Raw genomic sequence first — 19,743 nt, forward strand, 5'->3', positions numbered from 1 at the left:
GCTGCTTTAACTCTTCATGGCACAGATTAAGGAAGGTCCTGAAAAATTCTCATCATATCGTGATGACAGCATCACACGGTCGCTGCACATCCATGATGCGAATCTCCTGTTTCACCACATCCCAAAGGTGCTTTATTGAATTGAGATCTGGTGACTGCAGAGGTCATTTGAGTTCAGTAAAATCGCTGTCATGGTCAAGAAACCAGTTTGAGATAATCTGAGCTGTGACATGGTGTGTTATCCTGCTGGAAGCAGCCATAAGAAGATGGTGCACTGTGGTTATAAACGGATGGACATGGTCAGCAACAATACTCAGGTAGTCTGTGGTGTTTAAATTATCCTCACTTGGTACCGAGGGGCCCAGAATGTGCAAAGAAAATACAATTACACATTACATTACAACATTGCCCTTACAATGCTATCTGAATTTTGCAGCAGAAATCAAGACTGTTCAGGCAGCATTTTGATCACTTTTGGTGAGCCTGTGTGAACTGTAGCCTCAGCTTCCTGTTCTTAGCTGACAGGAATGGCACCTTATGTGGTCCCCTGCAGCTGTGGCACATCTGCTTCAAGGTTGGATGTGTGTGGCTGTTCTGCAGAACTTGGTTGTAATGAATGGTTTTTAAAGTATTGTTGCCTTCCTATTGGCTCAAAGCAGTCTTGCCATTCTTCTGACATCAACAAGCATTTTCATAGAGAGAGCTGCCGCTCTGTGGATATTTTCAGTTTTTCAGAGCATTTGTAGTAGAGCATTGAGATGGCTGTGTGGGAAAATCCCAGCAGATCAGCAGTTTCTGAAATACTCTGATCAGCCCGTGGCAACAACAACCATGACACGTTCAAATTTAACCTTTCTTCCTCATTCTGAAGCTCAGTTTGAATTTCAGCAGGTCGTCTGCATGACTAAATGCATTGAGCTGCTGTCATGTGATCAGATGATGTGTCAGATGTTTGAGGAATTGAACAGCTGAACGGGTGTAACTACATTTCACCACATAAGCCTTAGTGTGGAAATTACATATAAATTGAACACACACTTGCTTTCAGTGTTTCTAAAGACAGAATGAAAAAACACAACTTTCCTGAGCTGTATAAACTGCTACTTATTACTATGCAGCTACTTGTCTTCTGTCTATCATGTTATTTTCCCTGAAGAGCTCTCGAACTGACACGAAGAGGCCCGAACAGCATCGCATCTGTCTGCCAACATGATCACCCAACAGCATTGGATATGAGGCTACACACAATATTTGCCATGACTCTAACATGTAACGCACACACAGTGCCCGTGTCCCTGCTCATTTATCTCTCGGTGAGTCAGAGATGCTTTTTTTTGCAGCGTTGAGACCACGACACATCACTTCCATTTTAGTTCACACTCTGAAGGGCTGTGGGCGGCATGAGTGTGTGTTTGTGCAGGGAGAGAGAGCAAGAGGGCAGAAAGGAAAGGGAGAGGACTTATGTGCACGTGAGTGTGCATGTGTGTGTGAGTGTGTGTTGCAATTAATTAGCATTAGCTGGGCGCTGTTGGTTTCCGAGCGGCTGCAGATTGCCACACTGGAGATTTTTCCACTCAGTGGATGGAGGAACTGGCCCACAGTGATCTGGCGTGTGAAAGCTGCTGGAAAGACGAGGATGTCCGAACAAGGCAAACACCAAGCAGTGAAACACCGAGAGCTACACAACATCGGAAGCATAGATTCCCCCCTGAAGGCGTTCAGCAGACCGCAGCTTGATAAAATGCGGCATTAAAAACATGCACACACACACACACACACACACACACACCCTGACCTTGAAATAATACAGTTTCATGTGCCAGTTTGGTTGGATTAAGTTATTCACATGAAGTCTCCACAGAAAATGTAACTAGCTATTTATCAACACGAGTGGTTAAAGACTTGATATATCAATTAAGCAACATTTCTATAATAGCAGATGTTGCTGTGTTCTTAAACTGGCAGCTGTATAATTTATCTCTAAGCTTCCCAAATAAAAACCTACAAGACTGAAAACAAAGCAAAACCCGACAGAGGTGCCCAAAATGAAGCAACTCAAATGGGCACTAGAAATCTCTTCGACCTTCATGTTAACGTCACATTTATAAAACGTAAAAATCCTTTCTGACCACCCGTTTTTAAAGCCTTGAGATTTAGTTTTCTTGCTGTTGCATCTTTTGGTTTTGAAAATGAGCAGGAGGTGAATGAAGCTGTGCATAATTTCCATCCATCCATCCATCTGTTCATCATTAATCCATCTTCTACGTAGGACAAGCCTACTGGAAGACCTCACCTAGGAAGTGCCCAGGAGGCATCCGAGTCAGATGCCACCTCAGCTGCCTCCTTTCAATGTGGAGGACGAGCAGCTTGGCCGTGAGTCCATCCCGAATGACTGAACTTCTCATCCGATCTCTAAGGGAGAGTCCAGCCACCCTTTGGTCGAAGCTCATTTCTGCCACTTATATCCACAATCTCAGTCTTTCGATCATGAGCCAAAGCTTGTGGCCATAGGGGAGAGTAGGAACACAGATCTCACCGGTGCCTTCACGCTCAGCTCTCTGTTCACCACACTGGTCCACGCTACTGAAGATGCAGCTCTAATCCATCTGTGAAGCTCTTGCTCCCCTCTTACCACACAAGACCCCAAGATAACTTAAGCTCCTCCACTTGGGGCAGCAACTCATCCCTGGCCCAGAGCGGGCACTCCACCATTTTTGGGTTGAGAACCACGGTCTTTGACTTGGAGGTGCAAATTCTCTTTCCTGGTTCTTATTTTCGCTTGCCTGTAAACTGCTTCAGCGTAAGCTGGAGGCCAGTGCCTGATGAAACCAACAGAACCACATCATCCACAAACAGCAGAGAGGTCTCTGAGTGGCCCTGAGAAATGCTGTCCATAAAATGATGAACAGAATCAGAGACAAAGGGCAGCCCTGGCAAAGTCCAGCATCCACCGGGAAAGAGTCCAACTTATTGCCGGCGATGCAGACAAAGCTCTCGCTGCAGTTTCTACTGAGACCAAAAGAGAAAATATAGAATTCAGTATTTCTCCACCGGGGCTTTATTCCTGGCAGCACAGCTGAGCCTTTGAAGGAAAGTACTGCTCCAGTAATTCTGCATGTGTGAGGAAATAACTCAAACACATGGTCCACTCAGTAGCTTCTGCTCGATTTCTGAACTGCATCTCACAGCCCATTTTATCAGCGTCTCACACTTCATTTCATGGGTCAGTCACTTCTTGGAAAGTTTTCTGGCCACATTTATGTAACACTGGTGCTATTTCGAGTAAAACCGACAATGATGCAGTTATTCAGAGTTAAGTTTGGCACATGGAGCTGACAGAATATGCATCGGCTGATATCAGCAGAAATGTTCCCAAGAGAACTGCTTCCACTTGCATAAAATCAATTGTGAATAAATCAATGCATTAAATAAATATGAAAAAGGTAAGTAATTAAAAAATAATTAAAGCCAGTATTGCTAAAATCTTTCCAACAGCCCTGAATGACAGTATTAAAATGCACCTATACTAAAACAATGTTCTTTTTAGGCCAAATAAAGAGTAGCAGAAGAAGAAGAAAGTCCCACATGCCAGACATCATTTTGTAAATGTCATTGTCATCATTTTAAAAATGGCTGAGCTTCACAGTTACACTCATCAAGGACGGGTCCAGGGAGGCATGAAAATGACAAGAAAACAAGTCAGACTGCAAGAAACAAGAAAACAATCCTAAATAGACTAAAGAGTGTGCAGAGGAATGAATGTGAACACAGGACGCATGGCAGAGGCCCAGAGAATAATGATGTGATGCCAGACTTCAAATAACATCTGGAGCTGGCAGAGCACCAGCAAACCAAGCATTCAGAAGGATAAATAATGAGGAGTGTGGGCAGGCAGGCACATTATTGTGTTAGAGCTGATCTGAGAAACAATATAGAGAGAGGCATGAGGTTAGGGTAAAAACACCTAGAGCTGACCTTATGGGCTCAAAATGTGGTCATAAATATTTTGTACTTGTAAAAAAGATTTGTATGTGTAAAAAAGATTTGTGTGTGCGTAAAAAAGATTTGTGTGTGTAAAAAAGATTTGTGTGTGCGTAAAAAACATTTGTATGTGTAAAAAAGATTTGTATGTGTAAAAAAGATTTGTATGCGTAAAAAAGATTTGTGTGTGGACTTAGCCCAAAAAAACCCTGCAAGTTACAAGTACGAATTTTGACCCTATTTTTCTTCCTTTCATCTGATTGGTCAATGTCATGTCAATCACAAATGTAACAATCCAATCAGAGAACAGATGGGTTTGGCTGTCGGAGGGGCGCTTTTTTTGAACTGCAGGTCTTTGAAGGGAATAAATGCCCTTTTACATGCCAACCCAGCGTTTTCCTTCATCACCACGAAGGAAAACAGTCTGTGGTCGTCCGAGTTTGGTGATTTTTGTGTCACAGGTCTACGTGTTTAATATAGGGACTTCCACAGCCTTTTCAACAGCGCTGCGGACCGCGGGGTGGGGGCGGGCAGTGTTTTGGAAATGACAGTCTTCATTACAAAGCTTTCTTTGTTATGAATTAGCATACATGTTTTTATTGAACATTTGAAGAACCAGCAAAAAAAACAGAAACTCTTGTAGAGGACATAAAGTCAGAGATAGAAAAGACAAGGAGCAGGTGCATCTAGTACAGGTAGAGCTGCTGCAAAAACCCACAGAGCCCAGCAGCCAGCACAACAAATTCTGGATCCTTTGCTTTTAGTTAGCAGTTAGCATTAGCAGCACATCCTGCGTCCGATGTGAAAGGACTTTTATGCTGCGCACTGTGACTCACAGCAATGGTCCTGGGTCAGCCCTGACTTTGTGTTAAACTAATCCTAAAGTAATAATGGTATTTCTAACCACTGATATAGCACAACTTTTTCCTTTAAACAGCTGCTGAAAGTAAGGGGACCTAGCTGCTATCGGATATTTATATAGAGATCCTCCAGCTTCAAACTGTATTACCCTTCAAGGACCTGCAGTTCAAAAAAGCGCCCCTTCGACAGCCAAACCCATCTGTTCTCTGATTGGATTGTTACATTTGTGATTGACATGACATTGACCAATCAGATGAAAGGAAGAAAAATAGGGTCAAAATTCGTACTTGTAACTTGCAGGGTTTTTTTGGGCTAAGTCCACACACAAATCTTTTTTATGCACACACAAATCTTTTTTACACATACAAATCTTTTTTACACATACAAATCTTTTTTACGCACACACAAATCTTTTTTAAACACACAAATCTTTTTTACACATACAAATCTTTTTTACAAGTACAAAATATTTATGACCACATTTTGAGCCCATATGACCTGCTCCTGAAGCACCGCAGAGAAATACGTGGACAGACAAACATCTCAGCGACATGACCATTGAATCTCGACTTCCTATTCTAATAAATCAGCCTCTCGTAACCACATGAGCAAAACTGAGGTCCAGTTCTATTTCATACAAGCAGCGCGTTCTGCACCCACAGGAAGTTTGTTCACAGCAGCTTATTATGTCTGCAAATCTGGCAGTGAAAGCAAAGATATAAGTCATAACATTAATCACGGCTTTGTTCCATAACAACGTGAGAATTTACATGGATAACAGAAGGAACTGAAGCAACTACAGACATGTGAAAAAATGAGTACACTATGTGATTCAGTAGCTTGTAGAACCTCATTTAGCAGCAATAACCTGAAGTAATAATTTCCTGCATGCCTTTATGAGTCTCTCACACTGTTGTGCTGGGAGTTTGGCCCAGTCTTTTGTACAGTGTGCTTTCATTGTATTGAAGTTTGCAGTGATTCATTCATGCACAGCTCTCTTAAGGTCCCACCACAGCAGTCTGGGCCTCGACTGTGTTTGGGGTCATCGTCCTGTTGCATGACCCAGTTTCAGCCAAGCGTAGCAGTAGCGGCTCTTTAGCTGTCAGACTGATGACCTCACATTTGACTCTAGAATATTTTGGTATACAGAGGAGTTCGTGGCTGACTCTGTTAGTGCGTGATGTCCAGGTCCTGTGGCTGCAAAACAAGCCCCAAACATCACCTCTCCAACATTGTGCCTACAGCTGATATGAGGTGTTTGGTTTCCTCTAAATTTAGTGGTGTGAATCAAACATCTGTACTGTCATGACTTTTATAGATAACTGAGGCCTGTTGACTCTGAGATGGAGCTCTTGGAGTTTTATTTACACGGTCTGACCCGGGGGTGAATTTGCTGTGACATCTACTCCTGGGAGGATTGTAGCATTGTGCGTTAATATGCCAATGCTACATTAACACAATGTCAGTTAGTGCAGGTAGTTTAATTAGTGATTCTAAATTACCCATAGGTGTGAGTGGTTGTTGTGTCGCTGTGTTAGCCCTGCCTTAGACTGACAAACTGTCTGGGGTGTACCCCGCCTCTTGCACTATGGTAGCTGCTTCCCCTCCCCTGGGACCCTGATAAGGATAAGCTAAAGATAATGAATGGATGGATGGATAGATGGATGGTACAGCATATGTAAACAAAATTAAAAATGGACTTATAAAAAGTCATATATGATCAACAGTATCAAAGCATATATAATTAAAATTCAGGACGAGTTTTGTGGCACAATGGTTAGCCCTCTTGCCTTGCCGCAGGACGGTATGTGTTTGAAACCTTCTGCTCGACCCAGGTCTGCCTGTGTGGACTTCGCTTGTTATCCCTGTCCCTGTGTGGGCTTCCTCTGGGCACCCCTGCTTCCTCCCACAGTCCACTTTGCTTGTTAGGTTAATGGGTGATTCTAAAGTGGCCGTAGGTGTAGACGTGATCCTGTGTGGTTGCCTGACATGTCTCCTTCCATTAACCCTGTGTCAGACTGGTGACTTACTAAAATTTTATTAGCATTTAATCAAGCTCTTTCCATTTTTTTTTTTAGCCTGGTTTATTATCAATGTCAAAATAATGTGGGCTAATGCTTTATTGTATTACAACGGGAAAATCTGGCAACATGCCAGATGATTTGTCATCCCCAATCCACATACTGAGCATATCAAGTAATAGTTCTTATAGGTATCCAGTTAGTTAGTTAGTTTCCCATGGCCACATAAAGACACAGTTATAGTTAGTAGTGTGATATAAGTTCTACATTCAGTTTAAACACAGTTCAAGTTGTCAAATGTCAGTTTAGTAAGTTAAACATGTTTATTATTTATGTTTTTTCTGCTTCACATATGTAAAATATTACATCATTCATTAGATATAGAAGAAGGTAAATGTTGTTCAAAGTGACACATAAAGAACCAGAACCAAATCTTCACCTGTTTCAGAAAACTTCTGGAGCTTTTTGGCCATGTCGGTGACATAAAGCGCGGACTCTGGCGCCACCTGGCGGCCATTAGCAGAACCACACACCTTCACCTGAAAGACAAAAAAAAAAAAAAAAGATGGATGCAGCAGTCCAGAAATAGCTCTCACAAAAAAGCGCACAGTGCGTCAAAGTCCAGTTCCGGTTATGTGACGCTTCTCACAGCTTCTCCCATGGTCACACACACGCAGTTTTATAAAGAGCTGTGTTATTTCTGATCGTTTAGTCTCTGTGGGAAAATGCAAATTGTTTCAATTAGCATTTTCAGGACCTTTGTGCGCTTTCTCTTCCACCTGAACAGCGCGTTATATACTCAAGGGCTTCATTAGGGGAACAGAAGTGGGACGATTCGCTGCCTTTCTGCAGTAAAAAGTCTGTTTATAATATTTTTTTACGCTATTTTCTTGGTTATATCACAGATTTAAAAACGTGCCTTGTGTCCCCTAAAAGACAAATGATTTCGTCTTTTATAGTTTGCACTGGTGCTGCCTCCTTCATGGAGTCCATCAACCTCATGAGAACATTACAAAAGGCTTAAAGTTTTGTGAGGCTCCTGCATTATTACACGGGAAACGCCCTTTATTAAATATCGTGTCCACTATGTCAAAAAAAAGAAAAAAAAAAGTGGATTTACAAGCAGAATATTTTCCCTGGCATGGTGTGATTTGGATTGGTGTGAGTGAGTGAGTGTCAGAGTCAGGGAGGCGGGAGGGGGGGGCACACAGTGTGTCTCTGCTGTGACTGTGTATCACTTCAGATGCTCAGACAGAATTAAAAATGCGCTCCTCCGCCTTGTCGCCGGTGTTGTGCGCATTTTCTTGACAAGCCCGTGTTCCCACGGCATGGTGCTCGGACTCGGAGGCTCGGCACCCTCTTCGTACATAACCATCAAACTCTCGCGGACGCTTAATTAAGACAGCAGACTGCGCACAGCGCCCCGCAGCACCTGTTCCCACCTTCAGATAGAAGGTAAGTTTGTTTTTGTTTTTTTGGAATCGAAATTTGCGTTAAAAAGAAAAAAGAAAAAGGGAGACAGGTGTGACTGGCTGTGAAGATGCATAAAAATAAATAAATAAAAATAAGACTGCGCGAAGTTGAAAAAAAAGGAAGAGGTAGTTCCTGGAGAGTTGGCACATGCAGCACAGCTCCAGGCTCTAGTAGCTGTATTAATATTTTCTTCTCCCTTTTGAAGGTCCCCTTTCTCTTCTCAAGTTCAAAGCGCGTCGGCGTTTGTTGTTTAACGTAGTTTCCGGTCAGCAGGGGACGTCTCGGTAAACAATGCAGCACGGTGATTCACGCGTGTGTGTCCCCTCGACATTAAAGTTTTTGCCAATTAATCAATTAGCGATTAGGACGGTCGGAAAGCGTTGGTGCAGGGGGGCGGGTGGGAGTGAGGCTGATGCACGACCCAAAGCTCAAAGTGGAGGTTTCATGAAATTAATATGGATGTTTTTTTTACATGATAATAACAGTTTGGGTGTAGGTGTTCATTATTCTCAGCCACAGGTCTGCACTGTGTACTTGGGCTGTTCCTCCTTCAACTTTACTGATGGTTTTTCCTTCTGTCTCTCAGTGGTTGTGCTGCAGATTTCTCTGTGTACAGCCTGAAGATTTCAAATTACCATATTACCTCAGACAAGCAGAAGTTCAGGGCGTTTTTTTCCCCAGATTTCCTCCAGCACCTAATCAAACCAGCCACCCACGAGAAGTAATGCAAATTTTCATCTCTGCAGGTTTTGGAGGTGAACTAATGACCATCCATCCACCCATCCATCCGCCTGGCTTTCTTTTCTTTTCTTTTCTTTTCTTTCTTTTTTTTGGTTGAACTGCACCTTCACGAGGCATGCCAGTGTTCAATTAGCCACTCAGACTTTTATTTTTGAAGTATCTTGATCTCCTGTCTCCCCTCAGAGGGCAAAGTGAATGTAATCTCACACCAATGGACTGTTACATAACTTTAAAACTGAAGTGCCATCCTGCCTGCGTAGGAGTAGATGTGATGTTCCCACTTCCTCGCTGTTGTTTTGCTCGTTAATTCTGAGAGGCACATTACTGTAAGTGGCGTTTTGTGACTTTACATGACTGCTGTTTTTTTTTTTTTAAAAATATAGTTTTTATTTAATTATTTTTGTAAGACCCCCACCCTTCTTTTAAATGCAGATGCAGATGAGGCCACGAGCATTACTGATTGCTTTGCGAGTCGTTGCTGTGATTATGCCGTCCTACCTACAAGAAGTCTGTGATTGCTGAATGGTGGACTGACATGTTGATTTTGACCAAATGTGTGCGTATATATTTATGTGTGTGTAGGGGGAGGGGGGCTGCTTTCTGCCCTGTGTTGTGTAGGAGGAATGCGATCGCAGAGTGCCCAGGCATGACGCTCAGAGCTGTTGGACAGAGTTCAGTCCTTTGCTGAGCAGCCTGTCCTCTGTGCTGGAAACGGTGCGGAGACAGACACATTACAGTAACCTGACTCATGTATATGGCAGGCTTCCCCTCTTCACTGCTAAGAAATTGTGGCATCACCTTGAAACACAAGAGAGAAAAAACAGAAAAAAGTGCTCACTCCTGAAGCAAACGTCCACCATTTTGAAAAGTCTGGCAGATATATAAGGATTGCTGGCACAGGAGACAGTTTCTCCACTGAGAGCAGTTTCTTACTGTTCAGTTAGAGGCTATTTTGGGCACCGAATCAAAACTTTATTAAAGATGTAATTAGTTTTTTGGTTTTTTTTAGATATCAACCATTTCCCATCAGTGTGTCCCAGCAGTATAATCAAGTTAAGCTGCACTAACTTAGGATGTAAGACGCTCGCTTTCCAATGCGAACGCCTTCTCCAGTCAGCTTGAGTCAGATTAATTTAAATGCACAGTAGGGCAGGGCAGCACTTTACAGGAAAACAAATTGTCAGTAGCACCCAATGCTTCATGCAATGTGATACGAGTAAAAAAAAGTTGCATTTTTTGTAAGTATATGCAAAATGAGGAAAATACATACTCCTTCTTATCCAACCACGGTCGTGACGGTGTTGCTGGAGCTGTTGTCTTTATTGGAGAGGTGAGGTATCACCATGAATAGGTCACCACCCCAACACCCTCAGGTCTTAACAGAGAGAACTTAAAGCACAACTATGATCATTTTTGTATGGAAACAGCAGATGTTTATGATATTATCTCACTGGTATGGTTGCTGGTATAGCTCTCTGTTTATAGCTTCATATTAACCACAATAACAATAAACAGACACACAAACAAGAACACAGCTTCCAATCTCTTCTTAATAATTAGTGCCAATCATTTCTAGAAAAAACATCTTTTTTTTGCATCCATAAGCTCGAAGTTTCAACGGATCTTCTCAGAAGCTTGAGTCCCAATTTCCAGGTATTATCTCAAAACTTTGACTTGCTAACGCAAAACGTCTGAGTAAAAAACTTGAAATTAGACAATAACCATAAATTATGACTTACAGATGCCAAAAAGTGTTTTCGTTTGTCAGCGGCAGAAACAAACTTCAAGTGAGAGTGGTCTACCGGTGGTCGAAACACGTCTTTGATGATGTCATTGATCTTTATCGGTGTCAGTACTTCTCATTAAGGGTAGAGGGGAGGTCCCCAGATGTCGTCTTTATCAGTTAAGAATTATTGTTGCATTCGTAACGTTATGGTAAAGCTTCGCCTGCATCTAAAGAGGCAGCAGAAAATAACACGCCTACATAACCACTTGAAAGAAACCATCACAGAAGTGATCACTTTTGTCGTACTGCACACGTGCACTCCTCTAACTCGCAACTAATATGTAGTATTAACAAGTAAAAGGTCACGGACACGTGACAAATTACAGAGTGCCTTTTTTATAATAAAAGCTATATCCCCAAATTACCACCTCTATTGGTTTTAAGGTTGAAATTAATCAGTTCCAACTCAACAAGTTATTGACAGATGGATTTCTGAAAAACAACATTCTGCGTTCGAAGTACAAATACTCCAAAACCGATAAGACATGATATGATCAGAAGCTCTGCACTGCCTCATATTCATTACCTCCTGGTTAAGACCACAGATCCCGCCCTGTCTCCTCACTGTTAGGGTACCGTATGCACCACAGCACTGATGGAGTGGATGTAAAACAGCAGGATTTGGAGGATTTAGTTACTGTTTCATGCAGTGTAATTAAATTAGGAAGTGTGTTGTTATAGTCCTAATATAGGTGTGTTTCTTAGGCAACCTGACAGCTTTTTCTCTCAGGTTTGGGCACGTCTGGTGGATAAATGCTCCAAGGTAGATGTTCATGACGAGAGGTTTAGGGCTTACGTACACTGACTCAACAAAACATCACAAAGTAAAAGATTTGAATTTGGTTTACGGATTAAAGACGACGAGTTTGCTAAATCTGACTCCTTAAATATGTCAAAAAACATATAGTTGACTGTTTTATTTTTACGTTTATTGTGACAGGACAGGAAAATCTGTAGGGGTTGTTTAATAGAGCAGAACTTGAAAACCAACAGATCTGGTTTGTCGTCCTCCTTCCCTGGCTTCTTCAGAGAGAGTACAGTATTAATGCAGGCTTTTGTCCTCTTGTGGTCACTCTAACACAATCTGAAAATGAAAGATGAAAGTGATCCCTCTTTGTCGTTGTCAAGTCCGCGCTCGTGAGATTAAATCCACGGTAGATATCGCAGGAAAGCCAGGGAATTTAAATACAAACCAAATGTATGGACGCACATACACGCACTAAAGTCTTATCAGCAAAATAATAGTTTAGGAAACATTTTTAGTCCTAACTCTAACATGATCGTCTAGTTTGAGGTTTCTTTGGGGGAAAGTGTTTGATAGAATAAAACTTAACTTTAAAGTTCCTAATCAAAGTCTTAAAAAGCTGCTAAAACTAATATTAGCACAAAGTCTACGAGATGCTATATCTACTCAATCAATATCTTCTCCAAAGACCCCTGACAAAACTCAACTTTTAGAGATATTATTCACTCCCGCTTATGGAAAAACCTCTGACATTACCTAACAGTCCTTTACAAAAATACCATTTTGTATGAAGAGCTCTTCATGCATCATTAGTTACACTGTGAATCACGCAGTCATGCAGAAGTCAAGCAACACCAGAAAAAAGGAGGAACTGCGATGCTGAAAAGACTTTTTTTAAGGTTATGGATCCTATTGTTTCCAAGCACATTTTGGATCGCAGCTTTAACCGCTGTCGGGATAAAGAGAGATTAAGAAGGAGAGGAGAGGTGTTTCGCCTTGTTTTTGCTGAAAGCGGTGTGAGAAAATCTGGCAGTCGCGTGGTGAGATTCCAGTTGTTATGTGTTTTTGAGAAGTGACAACGGCAAAGTGACAGCATCTTGAAGAAAGTTGGTTTCCAGTTTTCGTGGGAGACAAGTGAATGTGGCCGGGCTGTTATCCTGGCAACTTTTCCAGCTCTTATTATGAGGAAAATGCAAGATTCAGTGACCTGTTCAGATGGACAACTTTGGCACTCCAAATCGAGTACAGGCTTTCCAGATAAGCTCCAAAACACGGTGGGAAAAAGACACAGTAAATAAGATTTGCAGTAAATTAAAACCCCAGTCAAAACTTTATCCACTGATTAATTGTATATAAATAATAATAGTCACTGCTCACAAATAGTCCACATTTTTAGACTTTCTCAAAGCTGATGACGACCACTTGCTTAGTTTTGTTGTGGGACCACAGACTGTATTTAAAAATAGATGAGGCCACTGTGACGCCACCTACTGCCTTGTGAAGAAAAAGAATTTTTCTGGGGGACTATAAGCTAACATTCTGAAGACAGACAAAAGCTATTTTTTTTCTTTGAACTGAAAAATTCTGACAGTTTTGAGACATATTTGCAGACACTGAAGTTAAGATAACAAACAGAAATATTGGAATGTCTCCTTGTTCGTGATTTTCTTCTTTTGTGTTTTGTTTGTTTTTGTGCACAGCCAGGATTGTTGGTTGGCATCTCTGACTGGCTTTTCCCATGCTGCGTCACATATTTGGATGAGTGGTTTGAATATGAATTTACCTGCTAATACTATCAAGCTTAGTTAGCAAGGTGCATGGATAGCTCATGAGTCACTCAGAAAAAAGCAGCATACATGTCTAATGTGGGCTCCAGCACATTTTCTTTGTGGACCAGCTGAAGTCAGCTGACTGCTGGCTCTGAGGTTTCCTCCTCTTCCTGGATTCACCCAGCTGCATCCTACACTATATGAGTAGATGTTATATGAGGCATCATGAATGCTTTCCAAATCCTAGCTAATAAAAAGACAGCAAAAGATGAAATATCAGCTAAAATTCACATTGATGTCTCCTACCAAAGTTCTTCTGGAAGCAGGTCCTGTTACTCAGCGGCTGCACTGAAACACATTTTGAAGCATTATTAAATGAAACTTTAAATTTAAACCAGGATATTAAAAAATGCACAGATTGACTCATATCTGATTAAAAACCTCTTTTAAAAGTTTGCTTACTTTTGCTACAAATAAGACTTTAGGAGGTTTTTCCTCTTTAAGTTTAACCGCTACTGATAAAAATGCTTTCAGTAAAGATTCAATTTTATTGGTTTAGTTTTGAGCTCTTTGATTGGTCCTTCTTGGGTTTATTGGCCAATAGCTGTTCTTCTACAGCATTATGCAGCGTGGTCAACACTTAGTGGATTGACAGTTGCTAAAGTCTGTTCTGAGGATGCGTAAATGCACTCACGTAAGTTTATTCATTTGTTATTTGTAATCAATATTAGAGAATACTAGATATCAATAGCTTTATTTCTTGTGTATATTTTTTCTTAAATTGCTAATGTCTAAACTTGCTAGTCTGGGTGGTATGCTAACCACCGCTTGGTCAGTCAAATTAATGTGTACATTTCTGAAGAACATTTATATTATTTATATGTAAATATAAATACTGTTTTTATGTGCACACGCATTCAAATAACATATCAGAATATTGTAGTTACGAAATAAACATTTAGGATTACCTTAGGTTAAAGTTTATTTGTATTTAGAAAATGCTTTCTATGGGCCTTTGGTGCCCTCTGGTGACACATGCAAAATAGATTGGTCACCTGGGAAACAGATGTACTTTATTGTTTTGTCGTTTTTGTTCTTTATTTGTAGCCAGAATACAAATATACATATAGTACCATTGTGTACTACATGCCTGTAGTGGTTTTAATTATTTGAACTTTCAAGGCATCCGTCCTGTTGCAAAATTCTCACACAAAATTTTATTCCAAATTATTTTAGTGCCGTTTCTGTTTCTTTCAATGTCTCTCATAGTAGCCAGGAACTAACCTGCCAGTTACCAAGGATACCACAGCCTGCCCTGCAGCCGTTTAACATCAATCACTATAAAATGTACCACAATATTGTATACAATATGAAAAAAACTCAACTCCAGCAGCACATCACATTATGTAAGCTTTAAATTTCCTATTTAAATGTTTCTTCTTACTTTCCTGTCCTCTTCTCCCACACTTCCACATCTTTTTCCACCTCCGACAGTTTTACACATTAACATGTTGTTTCTGTTTTTCTGTCCCTGTAAAATACAGTATCTGTACCTTTAGCCAGTAGACACATTGTGTCAAACTGCACAGAACAAAAATGCTTACTTGAAAGTATTTTTGTATCGTAAACTGTAAGATTTAAATACTCATTAGCTGAAGGTGCTGGAACACTGGCCCACTTTATCCCATGTGTGTACCCACCGACACAGATACCTGCTAATTAGTGCTATGTTGTCTTTCAGCTGCTCCCTTATTAGCAGGCAGTGTTGGGGTTGTTATTCAGTAAAGGTTATGTATTACACATTAGTCACTGCTTTTCTTGGAAGTAATGCAGTACATTACTTAACTATTCCACAGAAAAAAAGTAATTTGTTACATTACTTGTTAATTAGTTTTCACGTTACTCTGTAACATGGCTTAAATGCGTTGTCACATAATAACCAGTTAACAATATAAACCTGGGGCCACAGTCCCGCACACCAACACAAACGGTTATCCTAATGAGCACACATATAACATCTTTGTTTGAGTATTTAAGTCTGAACACAAAGCAAAGTTGAAAATCTGAGACTTTAAAGCGATCAATACGTTAGAAACATGAACAGGTAGAAACTCATCACTGCCTTTGTTACCTGTTGAAGTTCTGTCTCTTGCTGCTGGGCTGGGGTCAGGACTCAGCCTTAACATCACTCTTAGTTGTTCACTATAGGTTTGTGTTAGCATGCTGTCCGTGAAAATGCAGTAATGAGTAAATCTAACTGTAATGTGATTACTGAATTGAAAACGTGTTACTAAAAAATGTAATGGGAATATTCTTAAAAGCACCAACACCAAAAATATGTGAATTTCACCGACTTAAAATAACATAGGTGAGAGCCTAGCAGAGAGCTAGCATGATAGCCCCCTGTGTTAGCATCCACCTCTCTAATAATGATAACTTTCAGCCTTTCAGACAAACATGACTCCTTGTACAGTTGATATAGAGGGAAACATTTGCTCTCAAAGTGAACTCAAGTTTTGGCATGTCCACACTGGCTTTATTTTTCTGCCCCAGCAGCTGCTGCTTGGCACTACTGTGCGAGTTACTATCCGGTTGTTAAGTGATGATGTGACGAATCCTACTTCCGGGCCTAAAGTAGTCTGCGTTTAATATGGCTTTTGTGTTGTTAACATGTTTAATGTTTTGTATTTTCTTCTATTTAATCTCAAAAAGCTCCTAAAACAGTCAGTGATCACTGTTGACCTCCCTCGGCTTTTATTACCGCTAATCATTTATTTAAGCTCAGTTTTTAAAACCTTAGGATGTAACTACAGCCCAGCCCATGCAGCAGTATATGAATGACTAACCTCGTATTGTGGATGGATTATCTCAGTTGTTCTCCTGGCTGAAGTTTGGTCCTTTTACAGCATCCTGCCATGCGATTTGTTCCTGACCACCGAGAACACTCACGTTAACTTTTATCGAGTGGAAAAAAAATTAGCTTGTTTATATTATGCTAACATAGCTGTGTCGCTAGCGGTCGCGTAGCACATCATTATATACCAGCTAGCCAAACTTCAATAACCCTACAAACGTCACTGCTGTTTAGTTTTCTGTCTTCATTTATGTTGGAAGTGATAACAAAGCTGTACGTTTTAATTTGTTTCCAAAACCCCCGCAGTCAGGACATGCTATATTGTATTTAGATAGAAGCTAGCGAGCTAACTTCCTGCTAACTTCTAACTCCGTTAAATGTCATAAATTCCGTTTTCATGGATGCCTGGATGTTAAACTCAATTGTTACACCTGGTAGAGCAGAACGCTGATCATTTTATTAAAGATGAAAGACTTTAGACAGTTTTTCAACTCTCAGTAATGCCATAGTGATCGTTTGATATATGGACCTGAGGCGGAGTTTAGGCCCAGACACGGCTAGTGACGTCAGACTTAACGACCGGATAGCTAATAGTTTAGCTAACACGTGCATCATTCCATTCAACAGGCAGCTCTATCATTCAGCTGGTGTTTCTGTTCACCTGCTGAATTTATTGCTAACATTCACATACTTTCAGCTCTGCTTTTAGTCACTCCTGAGAAAATAGCTGTATCTTTAGCTGCTAACCCGCGCAAGATGTTCATCAGCAAGCTGCTGTTTCGTATTCAGTACGTGCTTTTCAGAGTTTTTTCTTTTTCAGGGTTAATGACTGCGGTAAATGTGTACTATAATTATACTCCTAATGTTTTTTCGGTCTAAATGTGCTTTTATAGATAGTTTTAATAGGAGGACTTCAATACTGTGGATTATTTTTTTCATTTCTTATGTTTAAATCACGGTTCATTTTATTTCTCTGTCTGAATGTGCATACTTATCCAATTTGGGATCCGTATCAAATCTAAAAATATCCTATATTAGATTTACACCTCATAATAACTGCAGTCTCCACACCTCATATTTGCTCTTTTCAGTGCTAAACACACAATTATTCACGCCAAATTATCCTGAATTCAAATAATCATAAGATTTTAACATGCATTATATACCTAAAGCTGCCATCAACAAAAGCTGAATGATTATAGGTTGCAGGCTGACCTCTGTGTCACACTATGGAGCAAAAATGGAACAGTTAAATGATTTGACATCATAATGGATCACATTTAGCTTTTCTCTCATTACACACACACACAGACACGCATCTCTGGTCTGACAGAACTATTTGTGATAATGCTCCTTCTGAATCACCACATCAGTTAACCGATATGCTTCTAAAATTATGAAAATTCACAGTTATGCTAACAGTCCTTCTTCTCTCCTACAGCCCAAGTGTTGCTTCTGACTCATACTAATGCCTTTGTACTACTTCGTCATGCACACACACATACACACAACACACAGCTCTCACTTCCTTGTCACTGGCCCTGAGTGCCTTTGCTATGCCGCTTATGCAGCAGGCATCAAAACGGACACCTGTCATCAGTCAGCAGGCCCCCGTGCCCACTGTTGCCCCCTGTGGATACTTATAGCCCACTGCAATTATGTTGTTCCATTAGTCATCCTACGCATGCAGTGATGGGCTGCTGGCTATACTTATCCACTGTCATGGTCACTCTTATGCAAATGAGAGATTTTACAGACTGATGAGAGAGTGGCTGGCGTCAAAGCAAGAATTATGCTGAACCTTAAGTACACAGTTGTTAGTCTGATTTGTGTTTGAGTTTAGAACTACCTCTGCTCGACATGTTAAGGCTTCAACTATTATGAAGTTAGAGCTGGCGTATACTGTGTATATAACAGTGTGTAGTTACATTCATGTAGATAGACCACTGGCCACTGTTCATAAATCCAGCAATGTGGCCGCCATATTGATCAGAAATAACAAATATAAATTCATCGCAATACATGAATGCCTGTACACATTTTTCCTGCCACCATCCTCTTCAGAGTAGGAAAAACTTTTCTGCTGCAGCAGCAAGACACATTGTCTGAAATGACAAGAGAAGAGGTGTTGTGGTGACAGTGGGTTGCAAAGAGGCTTGCAATAAGCAGCAACTGATGTGAGCTAAAAAGACTCAAATAGCATGTTCTACGCTACATTTGCCAACTGCACAATGCATATCAGCTGAACCTACAGCTGATTTGGTTTAGCACCGAGGTCAGCTGATCTGCTGAGAGTGCATTTGAGCCTGACTTGCTTTTGTCAAAAGTCATTTTTAACAGTTAAGGGATGGTCGACATAGTATTTCTAAACATTCTACTTTTCTTTAAGCATTTCTAAGAATGAATGAATATTTTTTTCTACATAATTACAGAAAAAAATGAGAGGTTTATTGAGCCATAGCACAAACCTCTACTGTGCAATGATGTGGTTTAACTTTGTGATGCTCAAAACTTGTAAAATCAAACTAAAAGTAAGGCTTATCTTTTATTTAACACACAGTATAAAAACTCCAGCGTGGGTTTGAGCTATTTCTTGAAAGCGCATCATGTCAAAAACAAAAGAAGTCAGTTTAGACAGTTTAAACCTGGCAGAGGTGGGAAGTCAAAGATTTCAAAGACTCTGGAAAGAAAACTATTGACTGATTAAAGGACCACCTGGAGACATATTATGTACGCTGGAAGTGTGGCACAAGATTTCAGATGACCCAAAAACTAGGTCTCTTTGGCCACAGAGATGCTGCTTATGTTTGGAGAAAGAAGAGAGAGGAAAACAACTCCACAGTGAAACATGGCGGAGTATTATGTTGTGGGGATGCTTCAGAAGATCTGGAACCAGGAATCTTGTCAAGATGGAAGGAATCATGATGAAAGAAGGATATGTGAAGCTTCAGAAAGAAAAACCCATGAAACAAGAATGGCCTGGGATTGCTGAAGAGACGTAAGTGATACTTACTGAAAACTACAACAAACGACTGCAGGTTGTTATCCAGCAAAAAGAACGCACAACTGACTTTCAGCATCAGGGAGGTCAAATGGGGAACGTAAAGTAATGTAAGCATCTATAATAAAACTAGGATGTTTGGAAAAGCTGTGTTAAAAGTTACTTGCTCTGTTTAACAGAACTTGGGAAAAATATATTTTCTGTATGTGATTAATAAATGTGCACAATAACTTGTTAATTCTTATTATTAGTCATGTTAATTTGTTGATGGTAAGCTGCTATAAATGTGCAGAAATCTGTGCATCCTGTGGATTTCTCAGAGCTGCAACATCAGCGTATATCCATGAAATGTAATGTCCCGGCCAAATGTAAAATCTGTAGAAGATGATTTAAAAAAAAGTGAATTTCCAACGCCTGCTTATCAAAGACTCCAGATGGAAACACCGTATGTAGGATGTAACAATGAGCAAAGTGCACGGCACTGCTATCTGCTTTCAGCATTACTATCGCTG

The 19,743-nt window shown here is 40.6% G+C and overlaps 1 protein-coding gene across 1 annotated transcript in view; it reads left to right on the plus strand.

Annotated features, from left to right (window-relative positions):
- The first annotated feature begins 8,049 nt into the window (after positions 1-8,049).
- rin1b (Ras and Rab interactor 1b) overlaps positions 8,050-19,743 on the plus strand; it is a 41,942-nt gene continuing 30,248 nt past the window's right edge. Inside the window, exon 1 of the mRNA XM_084923898.1 lies at positions 8,050-8,317. The gene's annotated coding sequence lies outside the window, so the exon portion shown is untranslated. The remainder of the gene's footprint in view (positions 8,318-19,743) is intronic.

The sequence above is a fragment of the Perissodus microlepis genome, chromosome 3 (genome assembly GCF_051167445.1).
Source record: "Perissodus microlepis isolate ML-2025 ecotype Zambia chromosome 3, ASM5116744v1, whole genome shotgun sequence".
Lineage (NCBI taxonomy): Eukaryota > Metazoa > Chordata > Actinopteri > Cichliformes > Cichlidae > Perissodus > Perissodus microlepis.